The sequence below is a fragment of the Crocodylus porosus genome, unplaced genomic scaffold (assembly GCF_001723895.1).
Source record: "Crocodylus porosus isolate Cpor-Errol unplaced genomic scaffold, CroPor_comp1, whole genome shotgun sequence".
In the NCBI taxonomy this organism is placed as follows: domain Eukaryota; kingdom Metazoa; phylum Chordata; order Crocodylia; family Crocodylidae; genus Crocodylus; species Crocodylus porosus.
Window position 1 is genome coordinate 27,608,865 of NW_017728917.1, and position 17,719 is coordinate 27,626,583.

General features: G+C 49.5%; 1 protein-coding gene across 4 annotated transcripts in view; it reads right to left on the minus strand.

Annotated features, from left to right (window-relative positions):
• The window catches only part of FBLN2 (fibulin 2), a 198,289-nt gene that overhangs the window by 155,906 nt on the left and 24,664 nt on the right, over positions 1–17,719 (minus strand). The window contains exon 2 of one of the 4 annotated variants that reach the window (XM_019536957.1): positions 8,717–8,813. The exons of the other annotated variants lie outside the window; for them this stretch is intronic. The gene's annotated coding sequence lies outside the window, so the exon portion shown is untranslated. The remainder of the gene's footprint in view (positions 1–8,716; positions 8,814–17,719) is intronic. 4 annotated transcript variants of the gene reach the window in all.

The following is a 17,719-nucleotide window of genomic DNA, read 5'->3' on the forward strand; positions in this document are numbered from 1 at the left end:
GGCGAGAACCAGGGCGGGGACCTGATTACCTTACATCTGCTCCGGACCTAGGGGGATAGCACCACTCTTCCACCGTGACGCTGTTCCGAAGAGGGTGCTCCCTCCACCTCCTCTAGCCCGACGGTCACAGATACATTTCACCTTTTTTGAAACTACGGCACATTTCAGGACAGGTACTTCATAAACACACTTTTAAACAGCACTTTTTAACCTATTTATATAAATACAAATTATGCATCTTAGTCCAAAGCCGAAGGGATCATGATTTACTATATAGTTCATTGGGCTGGATGCAAGCAGAGTCAACAGCATTTCAAGCCATGGTGACCCCACAGCTCAGAACTGCTCAGTATCTGCAGATAATTCCAAGCCCTACCCCCCCACCAAAGGATCTATGTGCTTATTTGCCCCCACTCATGACTGAAACTGGGTGTTCCTTTCACAAGTCTTTGGATCCTTCAAAACTTTATAAAAGATGAAGCACAGAGCTATCTGCTCCAGCTCTACCTTATAGAGGGCTGGGCCACACTAATCATATGCGGCAGGCTGAGAGAAGGGGTGACAGAGGGATTCTTGGTGAACTGAACTGTTTGGGGCCCCGTTTGGTGATGTTTGCCAGGCATTTAAGGCTGATTAAAATCAGAAAGTCAGAGCTCAGCTGTGGAAGGGAAGACAAAGAAATCTAAATATATTCAATGTAATGGCTCACTATGCCTTGAACACTGAGGGAGACTGCATGCAATGTGCACTACCACGTATCTTATTCAGATGGGCTGTACTAATCTATCCTTGTGAAGGGGTCACTAAGACCCAGATAAACTTTGTCTTCTTCCCCAAGAAGTAAAAGGTAAGGGAAGCCCTATCCATGCCCATCTGTTTCTTGGACCACTGCCTCCTCACAATCCAGGCTGAAATGGGAATGTGTCTGCCTGGCCTTCAACATCCAGGCACATGTGGCTCTGGCCCGGATGGCCAGTGGTGTTCACCCTACCATTTCCTGCAGGCCACTGAGAACATGTTTACTCCTGGTGCAGTCTCCCCCAATCTCACCTGCCATGACTTTGAATATTCTATCAATGGGAAGGATAACCACTCAGGGTCTCTCAGCGACGGAGGGTTCACCGGCGATATTCCACAGGGCTCCATCTCCCCCACACCCTGACCTCACATCAAGCCTCAGCGGATCACTGTAGTTTTCCTGGCCATGCTCTCAACACCTTTGTGTCCCTGGTTAAGTCTGCCTGTGTGGCCCTCTCCTGTCTAGAGCAGTGGTCTCCAAAGTGGGGTGTGCGCAAGATGACCCATTGGGGTGCAGGAAGAAAACACTAGAACTTCTATTTATATTTATATAAATATACATATATTGGGGGTGCATGGTCAAAAATTTTTTACTGATGGGGTGCATGATCAAAAAAGTTTGGAGACCACTGGTCTAGAGTACAAGCTCCCAGAGGGTGACCAGCCTGGATAATGCTGGGTTGCCTGAGATGTCTCACTTGGGTCACGAGGCCAGCTCCCCTTCCCCAGGGCTTGAAGCCTGACCTGGGTCTCAAGCAACGATAGAGCTCAAAAGAGCTCTGCCTCCATTATCCTGCCTGCCCCACCTGGACCTGCTTCTCTCAACCCCTCCAAAAGGGGGAAACACAAAAAACATATAAAAAAATAATACTCATGTTTCGAGAGACCCATGCGGTCCCTTCCCAGGTCCTTCTGCCAGGATACCGGTCACCCGCCTCTCTACGAATTTGTCATGGGTTATGCCCTACATGTGGCCAGGGTAGCCTGCGGTCTCTGGCACAGCTCGTCTCCCCTGTTACCCAGCCTTCCATCTCTTCAGACACGCAGCCCTTCTGTGGATGCCTGACCACTCTTCACATGCAGGGTCAGCACACAGCCCCTCGCGCTGCCCTCACTTGACGCCTCCCGGAGGGTGCGTCTCTTCTGCCTCCTCGGTGCCCTCAACGGTCCCACCGCTATGGCATGGAGAGTTATGTCCCAGCTCCCCCGGAGGGTCATCCTCTGCCAGGGCAGGGAGCTTCCACAGGCTCTCTCACCCAGAGGGGCTTCCGGGAGGCACCCAGAGCTGGTGCCTTCACCAGTCCCAGTCTCCCTCCACCTCCACCTTCGCCAGTGGTCCGTTTTATTCTTGCCAGCTGGTGATTGCCAAAGATGTCCCCAGCCAGCTTCAGCTGTATAAAGGCACAGCTTATGATCTGTGCAGGTCTTTCCCCTGGTTCTGGCTGCACTGCGGGTCCTGCTGCAGGTAACTGTTTCTCTTTATTCTTTGTTTTTGCTTTCTTTTTCTCAGGGGGCTTCTGTCCCCAGGGGTCTCCATTTGTACTTTGGGGTCCTCTCTCCTGCTTTTCCCCATGACTGGGAGGCAGAGGGGTGTGGAAGCTAAACATCAGCCTGGTGGAAGATGAAAAGACCCAGAGCAGTTACAGAGAGCAGTACGCGGGCTGGAGGACCCTCAGAGACCTGTACCCAAACCAGACAGAGTAGTGGGCCAGTGTGAAAGAGAGGACCAAAGTATTCTTCCAACAGGGCAGCAAATGGTGAGCCCTCTTCCAAAGAAGGCAGCATGTGTGCCTGACCTGTAAGTTGCAGGCCCTGCACAGGATCACCCAGGTCCTCAGGGAGGCTGACCAGCAGCATCTAGAGGAGGAGTGGATGGTGGAGGAGGTTGAGAGGACCCTCCGGAGTTTCAAGAAAGGTAAGACTCCTGGGTTGGACAATCTCCCCAAGGAGTTTTAAAGTGGCCTTCTGGGATCTGGTGAGCCCCAACCTGCTGGAGCTCTTTCAAGAGCGACTGCAGAAGGGCTGCCAGTGTGCTGGAATGGACCGGGGCCTTGTGACCGTTTTGTTCAAGAAGGGTCCAAAGGAAAAGTTGAACAACTGGAGACATATTACCCTCCTGAACTTCAGCAGTAAGTTGCTGGCTAAAATCTTGGTCGAGTGATTTAACTCTGTTCTAGGTTCCATCATCCATGAAGATCAGTCATGCGCAGTGCCAAGATATCAGATCCACAGCCCTGCTGCAAATGAGAGACGCATTCCAGCTGGAAAGAGACAGAGAGCAGAAGGTCGTTGTGCTAAACCTGAACCTGGAAAAGGCCTACAAAAGAGTATCACACCAGTTTCTCTTTGAGACACTGAAGCAAATGGGAGTCCATTGGCCAGATAAGGACACTGTCAATGGGTTCTTGAGATCACGGACTACAATACACCTAGGGGTCTATCAGGGCTGCTCACTCTCCCCAATCCTGTTCATCTGTGCCCCAGAACCCCTGGCCTAGCCCCTGGCAGGACCTCTGGCCCAGTGCATCAGGCAGGACTCCGTGATGAGCAGAGTGCAGATCCCCAGTGGAAGCAACAAAGAGACAAGGGTCCTGACCTACATGGACAACCTGAACATCCTGTATCAGAATAAGTGTTCAGTAGAAAGAGCCCTGTGGTGCACACAGATTTAAGAAGCAGTAGCAGGGGCCAAGTTCAATATGAGCAAAGTACCCGCCTGGCCATGGGTGAGCTTGGGGACCTGGAGTCCCTAGGGTTCTTGGTTCTCCATGTAGGGTCAAGATCCTCGGAGTGGGAGGACGCCTCGAAGAAGGGGGTGGCCAAGGGTATGCAGAGGTTGAGTTTGTGGCATGCATGCCACCTCTCCATGGGGAAGGGGGGGGGCATACGGTGCTCACGAAGACAGTTCTGCTACCAGTGATCTTGTTACACCACATTGGTCTTCCCCCCTCTGAAGTATGTCACCCACAGAATTTAGAGAGCCATGTATGTCTTCTTCTGGAGATCCAAAGGGGAGAAGGTGGCAAGGAAGTCCCTGTACAAGAAGAAATAGACTAGGGGCAGGGGGGTGCCAGACATCATACTCAAGCCAGATCTGCAAGCAGAGACCAAAACAGCCTGTCTCATCATGTATTTTGCAGGTCACCTTTTGCAGGTATTTTGAGAAGATGGGAGGTGTATGTACCAACCAACAGGAGACCATAGACCATGGAACACCCTGGGTTCTACAGAGTCCTGAATGAGTTCCAGAGCAAGTATGGACTACAGAATGAAAGCTCGGTGACCATGTCAAATGATAGGAAAATACAAAGGGTGATCAGAGCCAGAGACACACTACTGACCATGGAGCTGCTCCCCAGTGACAACTGCCAGGCTGTCTGGGAGCGGATCTTCCACAAGGACCTATGAAAGGACCACAGAGACCTGAACTGGCTAACAGTCCATCGCACACCCCCAGTGAGGGTGTGGAAACAGAGAGGGACAAAGGACTATACCCAACTGCCCCAAGGAAATTTACCAAAGTGCAACAGAAACCATCAACCAGCTCCTATGGCTCTGCCCATACTCCAAGGGGGTGTGGAAAAAGGTAAAGTTAATCTGCAAAGAGGTGACAGGTCAGGCTGATGACGAGGGAGGCAACGCTGTACAGATACTTGACTAAACATCAGAGGACCCCAACAACCCACTTAAACCAGTTTGTGACCTGCATCAGGAATGGCCTGTGGAAGTGTGGGAACCTCAAGATGTACAGACGCATGGAACTCAAGGAAACAGACTTGTGTTTAAATGCTTCTGTGTGAACTCCAGTCCTACTACCCGAAATCAGTGGGAGAGGATGGAGTGCCTAAATACTTACTTCATATCAGTATTCCTGAAATCAGACAGGAGCTATTCACCTGTTCAGAAGGTCAGGGAATATGGGGAAGATAACAGTCCACATAAAATCAGTCCCAAACAGGTGAGGGCACTTTTAGAACATTTGGACGTTTTCAAGTCTGCTGGGCCAGATGACCTGCATCAGAGAGTCCTGAAAGAACTAGCTGAGCTCATACCAGGGCCTCTGGCGAAGCTGTTCAAAGCATCATGGAACTCAGGAGTGGTTCCAAATAAATGGAAGAGGGCTAACATGGTACCCATCTTTAAGAAAAGGAAAAGGGACGACCTGGGAAGCTACAGGCCAGTCAGTCTGACTTCAGTCTTAGGGAAACAAATCTTTGAAAAAATTGTTAAGGAAGTCATCAATCACAGGCTCATAACTGGTGGGGTACTAAGAAGCAACCAGCATGGCCTTGTTGAGGCTAGGACATGCCTAACAAACCTGGTATCCTTTTATGACAAAGAAACTAACCAGCTGGACAAGGGACATGAAGTTGGCATCATTTACCTAAACTTCAGCAAGGCCTTTGATTCTGTTTGCCATGAGAGCCTCTCAGTTACACTAAAAGGTACTGGCCTAGACCAGTCTACAGTGAGATGGGTTGGTAACAGGCTCAGAGGCCAACCCCAGAGAGTTGTAAGCTATGGGATGACCTCCAGTGGTGTCCCCCAGGGATCCGTGTTTGGGCCCATGCCCTTTAAGATCTTTATCAATGGATTGGATGAGGGGGTAAAAAGTACAATGATTAAGTTTGCAGATGACACCAAGCTGTGAGGAAATGCGGGCACATCAGAGGATAAGGTAAAGATCCAGGATTACCTCAACAGACTAGTCCTATGGGCTGAACATAATCAGATGAGGTTCAATAGGGACAAGCGCTGGGTCCTTCATCTGGGTAAGAAGAACCTTCACCAAAACTATACAATGGATGGTGGTTCACTGGCTAGCACTGCATCTCAAAGGGATCTAGGGGGGTCATAATCGACCAGAAGATGAATATGAGTCAACAGTACAATGAAGTCACCAGCAGGGCAAATAGAACTCTGGCATGCTTCAGTTAATGCCAACAGATCCAGAGAGGTGCTTCTCCCTCTCTATTCAGCATTGGTGAGGCCACAGCATTGGTGGTGTCCAGTTCTGGGCACCACACTTCAAGAAGGATGTGGATAAGCTCGAAAGGGTACAGAGAAGGGCCACCCACATGATTAGGGTCCTGGAGGATGGGCCCTATGAGAAGACACTCCAGGAACTGGGTCTGCTCAGTCAGAGTAAGAGAAGACTGAGAGGTGACTTGATAGCCACCTACAAGTATGTCAGGGGTGAACATCAAGATCTAGAGGAGCAACTCTTCAGAAAGGCATCCTTGGGAGGATGAGAACCAATGGGGCACAAGCTAATTGAGGAAAAATTTAGGCTCTACATAAGGAAAAACTCCTTTTCTGTAAGGGTAACTAGAATCTGGAACACACTTCCAGCAGAGGTAGTGCAGCCACCATCCTGGGAGGCATTCAAAAGGAGGCTGGACAAGCACCTCCTCAAGCTCATTTGAGCCCAATAACCTCCTGCCCATTGCAGGGGACTGGACTTGATGATCTTACAAGTCCCTTCTGGTCCTTTGACTCTATAATTCTAAGATGCAGCCAACTCCACCTGGCAAAGGGTCACTTGGCACAGGCTCTTCAAAGACTGCCCCCCTCCCCAAGGGGGAGTGGACAGGGATAACAAAGAGGACAGCAAGACAGTGATGATGACAGCAGCAGTCCACGGGTGCGTTTATTGTAATGGGTGTGCAGGCAATAAATGTGGGTTAAGGTGTGTGACAAAAAGGTTTTACTAGATGATGTGTATATTATATATATTACACACACACACACACACACACACACACATATAACCACATACATATACAAACATATATTTTTTTGAAAAAATAAGGAAGGGTCCTGTCACAAAGCACTTCGGTGCTCTGCTTCTATAAAGAGAGGAGGTGTGTCGCAGAGCACTTAGGTGCCCCGCTTCTTAGAGTGGAAACTGTTAGGGAGAGAGAGCCCTAGGAGTGACTGGGGAGCCCCAGCTGTTGGTTACCAGGGCAGCCAGAGTAGTTAGTGATTCACACCTGCCAACAGTCAGCTGACCAGAAGGGGCAGGGCCTGGCCCACATATAAACCCCAGGGCTGAGGCCAGAGGGCAGTTCCCTGCTGGCTGCCAGACTGAGCAAAGAGGAGAGGCCAGACTGCAGGTATGGCCCAAGATTGGGGAAAGATGGAGCAAACCCTGGTGTGGCAGGAAGAACAATGTTGTAGCCGATTGACAGAGATTTATGTTATAGAATAGAGGCTTGAGTTTTCTGTTTACAACTGGAGGTTTGGGTGAGGCTATTAGGGATTGGAGGAGGCCTCATATGGGACCCACGGCTGCATGGGGATCCCAGCCACAGCTGTGAAGGGGGCAGTGAGGAGAAGCCCCAGTTGTGAAGGGCCGGGCTGCAGAGAGCCTGAGCACCAGTGAGGTGCAGTGCCAGACTGGGCCGCAGAGAGCCCAGGGAGGTCAAAGGGGTCATATTACAACAGGGCCCCAGACCAAACAACAGCAGTACCATCCACGAGGCTTGGGGTGTGGTAAAGGGGCAGTTGGAGCATAGTCCATAAGGCCGGGGTGCACGGAACACTCATTATAGAAACAAGACAAGAGACAGCAGGAGAACTGTGGCCAAGAAGACGAAAGGCAACTTCCCTTTTAATATATATAAGACCAAGACATGGCGAGAGATTCAAGGATGCTTTGAGGCTAACTTGGCACGGTAAGGGGGTGCTAGGGGAGATCACTGCCACCCCTAGGACCCTGCTCCATGACAGGTCCCATCAGCACGTTTGCCCTATGTAGGCCATGTGTCTTATAGTCACATGTAGCATTAGCTGTATTTAATCAGCTTCATAGTTGGTTTCCATTACTGAGCATATGCTGCTTTTGGCAACAGTTCAATGCATTTAATGAAATTTCTTTCAATACGAATGTAAGACGAGGAGCATCCCCCACCCAAATTCTCTAACTAAAAACCCAAAATCTGTGATAAAAATTAAAGTTCCTGCACAGCCCCACCACCCCCAGTGCTGCTGGTGCCCTGCACTCCCTGCACTTCACACCCTCAACAGCCCTCCTGATGCCCCTCACAACAGTACTTAGTCACAAAGTGCTTAGATACAGGGGAGGAAGTAGATATTATTTACCTGGATTTTAAAAAGGCTTTCAACACCGTGTCACATCCAATTCTTATGAGCAAACTGAACAGCTGTGATGTGGCTTTTTTCACAGTAAGGTGGGTGAAAAACTGGCTTATGGGATGGTGGTGGATGGGGTGGTTTCTCCCTGGAGGGATGTGCGTGTGAACACCCCCCACCACCACCATCCCTCGCCACCGCTGCAGAGCAAGCCACACAGCTGTGCAGCCAGCCGCATGCAAGCCTCCCCCCTCCCCTGGGCAGCCGGCCGGCCGAGCAGCATGCGCGCCCTGCATTGCTTGCCCACAAAGGGGCACCCCTGCTTTCACCCTCTGGCTCTGCACCTGGCTGCAGTGTGCCACCTAGGGCCAGCAGTACCTCCCATTCCCTCATCCTTAATCTAACAAAAAAACTATAAACCTCAACTGATACCTTTGCCAATAATCTCAGTGGAGCAACTGACCAATAACTCAACAGTTAGTCTCTCTAAGTTAAGACTGAAGCACCCACTGAAGATCCTGTCTTCTGCCATATCTAAAACACCTTGATCAGTAAGGCTGTCCATCCAACACCAGCCTCAATAAAAATGGACTCTTCAGGCTGTGCAAAAGGCTATAGCCATATTGCATGCATGTATGTTCAGTCATATAGTAAAACGGCAAATAATGATTGTGCATCAGCCAGACTTTTACAGTTATTGCACAAAACAAATTAAACATGGCAAACTGAGCCCAGCAGTTTAATAAACATCCAATGACACTTGCTACTTGCCATGGACATTCAAGCTATTCAAATGCAGAGAATAAGGGCTCATTTCACTTACTTAAACTACTAAGTCCTCTTTATCTTTTCCCTTTGTTTCCATCTGTTTCTCCCTCCATAAACTAGCTTTGAATGCATGTCAGAACTGGTCTCTAATTCTGCACAAAGGAAAAAAAAAACTTTCAGTGCAACACATAGGTACGTGTATTGCACCCAATGGAAAAATGCATCTTACACTTGTTCCAAAAATGCGCATACCCTGTACAGGCAGGTATAGCTGCACTAGAAGTTGAGCCCTTCCTAGAGACTAAAACAATGTTATAGAAACACCCACTGGTTCAGACGTTAAAGACTATTCATACTGCAATTGTATGATAACAGTGTCACGAGTGACTGGGGATGTTACACATCTGGAGGACTAGAGGCTTTCTAAATTTTCACAATTAATATAAGACAGGGCTGTCCAACTTCTAGGAACCCAGGGGCCATATACAGCACAGGCCATAGACCCAGTTGGGACGCACCCCCCTCCCCCAGTTCTTTCCCTATTATGTGTGCTCCTCCCCACACCAGGCAGGCACTCCCTTGCATGCATATCCCAGTCCCTCTTCTACACCCTCCCAAGTCACATGTGACTTGTAGCAGCCAAGATAGCCTTGGCCCCCTCCTACCACATACACAGCATGCAAACCCCCTGTCCTAGCTGCGCACATAGTACAGGCAACGCACCTGAAGCATGCAGCATGGGCAGCCCAGCTTCCTCCTGAGTAGTACACAGCTGCACAGCACAAGTAGCCTGGCCCCCTCCCACTTTGCTACTCCACCCCAGGAACCACATGCTGCAGGAGAGGGTGGGAGTACAGAGACCCTGACCACTACTTCCACAAGAGTACCAGCTGAAGCAGTGGCCAGGCAGGAGCCTGCAGGCCACATGTTAAACCCTGGCAGGTCACATGAGGCATACAGGCTGCCAATTGGACAGCCTTGATTTAAGATGTCCATAGTTCATTCCCACTAATTAATTATATTTAATGCTTACTCTAATGCCTCTTTACATTATCAAGACAGTACAGAGAGACCTTAGTATAAAGAAGAATCAGGCTCACAAGATTTTTACTGAGTCTGATTAACTTCCTTGATCTTGTTGCTCAGAATTGAGGTGTAATGTGACAACAAATTAAGCCCCACATATATCAAAGAAAATTCCTTTAATGGCTGTATTTGAGTTGTGTGCAGCTCTACAGCAGAATAACCCATATCTCACCCCAAGGTTTATGCACTGCTCCATGACCCTGAAAGCATACATTTGTTTTGGTGGAATGTCCTAACCTACCAGTCTAAGTTCTCCATTGATTTTTATTCTGTGAAACCTTAATTGCTTCAGTTAGATTGTAGTGAGCAAACACCAGAACAGCACCTCTTGCCCTATCCTGATCCACACCTTGTACCACAAGAAAGCAAGAGCTCTCTCTCAGTAATGGACACCAAGAGCCTTGATGCACAATGCTGAAAATCACACCACTGAAACCAAAGTGTGATAGAGAAAAGTAGGAAGCCTTTAGGAGCTAAGCTGCCCCACTAAAAGCACCCTTGCCCAATATCACAGGCAACAATTAGAATAAACGCATTCCAAAGCTTATCATTTTTAATAAAAAGAATGAGCTCATATAAGCAGCAAAAATATAACCGCCCAAGTAAAACCATTGACTATTCATATAGTCTGTGGTTTAAAAAAAAATGACATTCAAGTGGATTACCAAGTTAAGCACTAGAAGGATGGCATAGATTCATTTCCATTATTAAAAAAAGAAAAACTTAAAGAAAATATTACTTTTGGCTGGCGCATGTTAAAAGCTCAAATAACCATTTTCTTCCTCTTCAGTAATTCACAGGAAAGGCAGGATGAAGACACCCTATGGAATACTCCCCAAATGGAAGAGAGGCCACATGTGAAATATGGGCACAAGACTTTGGCAAGGACATACAAACTTTTCTATTTGCAAATCAGATGGATACCTAGAAGCAGAACATCCAAAGCACATGTCAGTATGCTTCAAAAATATCATTCAAATGGGTAGGAAAATAACATTTCCATTTCAAGGAAAAATTCAAAATTTTGAATTTATCTTAAAATTGGCAGACAAGGTTCTTTGGGTAAATATGATATCTGAAAAAAATTCTTCTTAGCAAGCTTTTGAGTTCAAATACCCTTTGTCAGGCTGAGGACGCATCTTTAGTTTGTGTGTGCTCTTTCTGGATGGAATGAAGAGTAAGGAAGCCAGAGGCTGGTATGCATGCAAGAAAGGCAGTCAATGACGATGTAAATTGAGGAGTCAGTGGGTGAGAGACAGGCTGGGGGGAGGGGAGGAAGGGGATATCAGATTTACCCAAAGAACCTTGTCTGTCTATGTCCTCAGAACAACACAGCAACAACCTGCACCCATCTTAAAATAGGAATTTTTCACAAAAAGCCAAAATATTCTAAAAATATGTAGTTCGATAAAGTCACAACACAGTATATAAACAGATGTAAGAATAAGGTAAAAGGATGTTTTTGACCTCATTGAAGCATTTAAAGAATGTTTTTGAAAAATTTGGATAGAATCAATATGTTCCTTCAAAACAGATTTTTTTCAAGTCACATTTTCCAATTGGAAAAAATGTGTTTCGCCTAAAAATCTGCAATCAGCTCTGGTTATAACCAGGGATCCAGGTTTCCATTTCCCATAGAAAAATTGAGAAAAACATGGATTTCCCCCTTCACAGGAGAAAACCACAGATTACTCATTTTAGTGGAGAAGCCCCTGGATTTTGCATTTTGCAAGCTCCCTGCAGGCTGCCAGAGTTCCAGCTTGCAAGGGGCTTGGAGGGAGCAGGACAAGGGCACTCAGGCAGGGGGTGCCATGTGCAGGTATAAGCACATGGCCACCAGGCAGCCTGGAGAACAGCACACACAGGTAAGTGTGTGGGGGGCAGGGAATGGAGGCCCCGGTAGGGAAGGAAGGAGGGAGGGAGGGAGGGAGTTGGGCAGGGCTAGAGCTGCTACCCAGCCGGGTGGTGTGTGGGGTTTGGGGCCCAGGGCCACAATGTATAGCTGCAGGACCCCAGTGGAGAGTGGGACAGGTCCGTGTGTGGCTTGTCAGGGGGCGGGAGGTGGATCTGGCTCCTTCTGTTGTGGGTAGGGGGCTGTGGACCCAGGTCCCTGGCCACATAGCCCTGGCAGCTGGGAGCCCTTTCTGGCAGGGCTGGGGGGGCAGAGGAAGGGGTGAGGGGGCCCTAATTTTAACCACAAATTTTGGGGTTTTTATAGGAGAATTTGCAAATTTTTTAATAAGGGAAAACCAGGATCCCTGGTTATAACCCTGATCCAGATGCCTTAACCCACATACAGATGTTCCACTTGTATTGGGAGAATTACCAGTCTCCCAGTAGAAAGCACAAGTGTACAAATGTTCACAATGATTCCCCTGAAATAAAAATGGTAGTTCCCTGGAAAATGACTTGACTGCAACCAGTTAGTAATCATTCTTGGGAGAGTTCTTCCCTAGAGAATTAAAACTTGTATGCTTTCTCATAGCTTAACTCCTCCAGGGGACCAGGAGTTGAGCCATGGGAGACTGGTGCCTCCTGAGTCTTGCGGGAGCACTGTCAGGGCACAACCGAGGGGGTCCCCTGGCAGCCAGCCACGAACTGGAGGGGGACCCCCAGCAGCCAGCTGGCAACCAGGGGAAGCCAATTTTAGGAGGAGGGCACTAGTGTTCTCCGTGCCCCCCTACTAACTGGAGCGCTCACTGTCGGGCGGGCACCAGCACTCTCAGCGGGGCACACATGCCCCTTGTGCCCCCCCCCCATGTGTCACCTATGAGTAGAGCTTCAGGGAAAGGCCTTCTGGAAACCAGGGGCCACTCAATCTGGAAAAGGTGAATGAGGCAGCTGCTCCTGCCTCTCCCATTGACTGGGAAGGGAAGAGAGGAGCAGCTGCTAGCTGCCCAAGCCAGCTCCTCACACACTGGGGTCCCAAAGAGCAAAGTGGACAGGAGCTTTGCCATGCTTCTCCCTCCACCTGGCTCCTGGGCTTCTGGAGCCCAGAGAAGGGAGCAGTGCCATATGCCCCCTGCTTGCTTCTCATTCTGGAGTGCTTACTAATTACTGCCTATTGTGATAAGCATGCAGGGGCCTTTGCCCTGCTGCTCCAGTCCTCCTGGGAATGGGATCACCCCAGTCCCAGGAAGGTGCAAGGAGCAGGGGTTCAACCCCTGCACTGCGCTCTCACAGAATCAGTTCTACATAGAATCATTTGTACATGACTTACTTTAGTACACCCAGGAACAGGAGATACATTACTTTAAAGGCTTCCTTGCCAAAATAATTTTTGCTTACAAGTAATCCTGTTGCAACTACATACATGAGGATTACTTGTGTGGGTAAAATACTACAGAATGAGGGGTATGCCTTCTGTGGAAAGAGGTATAGTCATTTCCAGCTTTCTAAAAGCAGCGTATAGATATAATAAATTCATGTCCATGCAGAGGACCAGAACAAGGCATGCATTACCTAAATCCTACTGAAACTCTGTTTTCAATATATAGGTGGGACTTCATTGAACTGCAGACCCTTCCAGGCAGGTTTAGAATAATCGTTCTCCCCTGTGTGTTCTGTTCCACCCCTTTCATTAGCTTCCTGTTAGCTAAGATAGTGAAAATAGAAGTGTTGACTTGTATATTTATTCTTTTAGATTGTTTGACACAAGCCAAAGAAAAATAGTAGAGCTCACTATTTTATGCAATAAATAGCAGTCTAGACTATTTGATGGCTAAAAAGGATGTGGAACAATGGCCTCAGTTTACTTCCTAGTGAATATGGGTCTGGTCTGTGACTACAGAATTTAAAAAAGATCAATAAGACTGTTATACTATTGGCAGTGTCAGCTTCAAAGTCAAAGCTTGAATGGAAAGAATGTTTCCTGTTCTCCAAAGAGCTGACTCCCCCCATTTCAGAGATACGGCATGGTTTTCCTGTATTGCAGTCAATCAATGTAGCACCCATGCTGTACATAGTGTATGAACAAAGAGAGCACATCAGACCTCAATATCAGGCACCTTTCCCTGTTACATCTGTGACAGCTGCAAAGCACATACGATACTATGTAAAAAAAGACTGATATAAAAGAATAAATGCATTTTCAAGCCTCAGTACATTTTAGCACCTCTTACCAACAAAACTTTTTTAGCTTTCTCTTTCAGCCGTTAAAATGGCAGCTGTCATAACTGCAAACTGAAATTATTAGAATGAGAATGGAAGGATCAGTCTAAAAACTAATACCTCTTAAATGCAAAAGAGATCTGTGTGAAAAAGTAAAAAAATAAATAAACCCAACCCACAAACTCCCAAGCAGCTTCTGTCAGCTAGTGAATTTGTTGTTCCTTTCACACCCTTCTTGTCCGGAAACTTATGATCTCACCAAAAGCTGTGAAAGCAAATTCCTAGCTATTCCCACACCATCAAAGTACCAAAATTAACTGAATTGCTATTCAGAATAAAAATAAGAGCTGTACTACTCTTATGTAATATACAGCATACGCATTGTTGGCCCTTTCCTTGTTAAAATATGAAACCTGTGATAGACACAAGCCAATTCAAAATGTTAATAACCTTTTAAGAGAGATTAAAACTGTGACAAATCTGAATCCAAATTTTGTGTCTTCAGCCCCTTACTGAAAAAAAGACTGCTTAGCAATTTCAGTATTAGTGATTTTCTCATGAGATATGCAATAGAATAAATTATTTGGTGTAGGCAGTCCAACTTAACAACTTTTAGAGTTATGACAAATGGCATTTATGACATTTGTAAATTGACACCCTGTATCGAGGTTCCCATGCCAGTTTTGCCTTTACAACGGTCGACACAGCTGCGTCCAACTAGTAAGTCTGTAGTGGTGGGGGGCAGGGGGAAGGAAAGGGATGTGGAGAGGCAGATCAATATCCCCACAGCAAGGGAGGGATTGGGGCTGGGATCAGGACTGGGGGAAGAGCTACCCAGGGAGGGGGTGGGGCAGCTCGCGCTGCTGAACACTGGTTGGCCAGGAGCTGCTCATGTGGTGGCTTCTCTGGCAGCTCTCACTGCTGCTCCTGCCACTGGTCCAGGAGGGCATGGGGCAAGGACATGCACCCCAGGATCTGCACAGGGCCTCCGCCAGGCTGCCCTCTGGGTGGAAGGTGAAAGATGCTGGCTGTGGAGGCTATACCCCCCTGGCTGTTTGCCCAGCTGGCACAGGGCCAGAGCAAGACTTAGCTGCTGCACTACCTCCAGGTAAGCAGCGTGCAGTGGCAGGAGCTGGCCCAGCCTTTCTGCACCTCCTGGATGACCAATGGCTTCACTCTGGCTGGGTAAGTGGCAGCAGGCCATGGGAGGAATGTGCCACCTGAAAACTTGGTGCACCCCTCATAGCCCCCACTCCGCCCCCTGCCTTGCTGATCCAGAGGCACATTCCTCCCTCCCCCACATGCCCTTCTCCCAGGATGGGGGGGAGCCACGGGAGAAGCCCCCATGGCAGCCCTGCCCGACACCATCCCCAGTGAGCTGTCTGGGAGCTGGAGCCACTGGGGCTGAGTGGTGCCGGGCTCCAGGTTATAGGTGGAACCACCCCAGCTCCCAAACAGCATGCAGCACACTACTGAGCCATGCCACACCTCCACAATGCAACAGCTACTGCATGGGTGCCAAGCGGGGGGGGCAATCCCCACGGCCCCGCACTACACAGGGGGGCTCTGCCACAAACCCTCAGAGGCCCTGATCACCGCTGCTACAGCTGGTGAGTGCAGGGCTTTTTTTTAAGTGCTGGGAGGCTGGGGCCAGGCAGGGGATCGGGCTGGCCAGGGCAGCCAGGGGGGCTTCTTCCACAGCTCCCCCTACCCAGGAAGAGGCAGGCACAGCCAGAGGAGTTGTGGGAGAATCCCCCATGGCTGTCCTGCCCAGCTCCAGCTTCCCAGTACTTTAAAAGGAGGGCTGCAGGGCCGGGCTGAATTCTTCCCAGGGGGGCACGGGCCCCCGGATCTGCATGTGGGATGACAGCAAGATACCACTGCCACCTGGAACTGGTGCTGCCGCTGACCCCAGCTGGCAGCAGCAGCATGCTGTCATCCCACACGCAGATCTGGGGGTCCATGCCCCACAGGAGGGCTGTGCGGCTGTGATGGATTCTTCCTGGGGGGTACAGATCCCCAGATCTGCACACAGGAAGACAGCAGGCTGCCGCTGCCAGCTGGGTTATTTCTGGCATGTAGTGCGGGCTGCGCTCAGCAAACTCAGGTGCTGGCACTGGCCCCAGCAGGCTGCCATCCCTCCCCCAGAGCACTGAGATTGGAAGGGACCTTAGGGACAGATCGCAAACACTAGCCAGCTACACATGTCAATATCAGAGTAGTCTTTGTCTCCCCCTCCTTCCCCCTCCCTCTTCTGAGTTTCTGTTTCCTCGCGAGCCTGTTTCTGAAATGTTCCAAAACATCTGAAACACCTCCAAAACTAAACAAAACCATTTCAAAGCCTTCCATTTCATTTCAGATTTGGTGTTTCAGGCACTGAAACACCTCCAAAACGAAACAGCTGCCAAAGTTTTGCATAGCCCTATTGGAAATGTGGCCTCTGGTATCTTTAAACCAAAAATTGTAGATGTCAGGGAGGATAATGGATAGGGAACAGATTACTTTAGACCAGGGGCAGGCAATTATCTTGGCTGAAGGGCAGCTTACTGAGTTTGGCAAGCTGTCAAGGGCCACATGGGTAGCCCCGCCCCTTCACAGGTGCCCTGCCCCTTGGTCACCATCTTGGGAGAGTAAGTCCCATCCCCTAACCCCTGACCTTTGCCCCCAAAAGCCCCTCCCTTTTTCCCATGAAAATACGCCTTTCAGCAAGGTGGGTTGCCATCTCAGAACCAGAGAAGTACTAACTTACATTCTAAAAAATCAAACTACTACAACATTCATCAATTTGATTTCCAAAATTATTTTTGTTCTGAAGTATATGTGTTTGCATAGTGTACACAGAGGTGACTGTATAACAGCTTACAATGAAGTCTTGCTCTTGCATATTGTGGGAGGTATGGGAGGGTGGGTATAGGTTTGTGGGGGGCTGTGGGTGTGTGGGGATGTGTATGGGGTTGGGGGAGTGCGAGTGGGTATGTAGGGAGAGGGAGCATGTGGGTGTGTGTGTGGAAATGTAGGGTGTGGATGGGTGAGTTTGTGGGGGGGGTGAGTGTGTGAGGAAAGGGTGGCTGTGGAGAGTGGTGGCATGTGGGGAGCGGGAGGGTACTGCAATGTGTGAGGGGGTGTGGATGTCAGGTATGCGTGTATGGCAGTGTGAGGGGGGGTGTTGGTACATGTTTATGGTGGGGTATCAGTGTGGCACGCGCCCTATAAACGCACACACACACACCCTGCCCTCCCTCTTGCCCATAGCACCTGCCATGGCAGGCGGAGCCCCTGCCAGTGCTCCTGCCAGCCTGGACTCCACACTTCTGCCATTTCAGACCCTGGGGCACTGGCACAGACCCTGTGCTCCCACCCACCCACTCGCCACCACTACCCCCTCCTATCTGCAACCACTGCCCTTCTCCTGCTGCTTCCCTACCTTCCTGCTTACAGCCAACACTTCCCCATCGCTCCCCCCTCCCCTCCCCAGCCACCACTATGGCACCATTTGGTTCCCAGATGTACAGCTGAGACTGCAGCACACAGCAGGAGCTGGCCCAGGCCGGCTAGCACTGCACGGTGCCAGCCCAGAATCGCAGGGGCTGGCCCAGGCTGGCTCCTGCTGAGTCCTGTGATCTCAGCGATGCACCCTAGAACTACTTGGTGCAGGAGTGGCCAGCAGGCAGACAGATGGGGGGTGAGGGGCACAGGGTGAGTGGCAGTGGGCGGGCAGACGTGAGTGCAGTGACACCTGGGTGGGAGCGTGGGGCCTGTGCTGGTGCCAGGGGCCCAGGGTAGGGCAGCAGGAGCACAGGGCCCAGGTTGGCAGGGGCTCTATGAAACTGGCCAGCTCCCCTCTCTCTCTGCTGGCACAGCC